Source organism: Pundamilia nyererei, unplaced genomic scaffold (assembly GCF_000239375.1).
Source record: "Pundamilia nyererei isolate P.nyererei 1_Seehausen unplaced genomic scaffold, PunNye1.0 scaffold00123, whole genome shotgun sequence".
NCBI classification, from domain to species: Eukaryota; Metazoa; Chordata; class Actinopteri; order Cichliformes; family Cichlidae; genus Pundamilia; species Pundamilia nyererei.
The window spans coordinates 1756281-1756787 of record NW_005187524.1 but is presented as its reverse complement, the minus strand read 5'-3'; positions in this window follow the sequence as shown (position 1 = coordinate 1756787).

Sequence of the window (507 nt, the reverse complement as noted above, 5' to 3'; positions counted from 1 at the left end):
CACCCCTGGCGCCGTTGCCCACCTCTCAATTTTGAATACACGTAGACATTGAGGGCTAGCAGGAGGGACCATGCACTTACCTGCTGCTCTCTGGCAGGTAGCTCCAAGCCCTCCTGGGTTTTAAATGCACCTTAGAACACACATGCATCAACACTACAATGAGCGGGTGGAGGGAGGTTTGGAGTCTTCTCTCACCCCCATTCTCTGCGGCTGGTCTGGAAAATGGGGCCTCCCTGCTGCTGCCGAGTCGGGGCGGTCTGCTTCTCCCCAACCCAGGGAAAAGGGTAACACCACCTGGGTCTGGGTGCAGTCCCCCCCCTCCCCCCCCAGCAGTCTCCCAGCAGGGGCAAGGGTACCTTGAAGGACTGGGTGTTCAAAGTTAAATTGGGCACATAGAACCAGGCTGAATAACAACATCCTGCATTCATCAAGAATCATATATGGAATTGCATCGTACTATATCACTGTCATCAGGTGGGGAAAATGTTGAGGGGCTGCTGCTGCTCA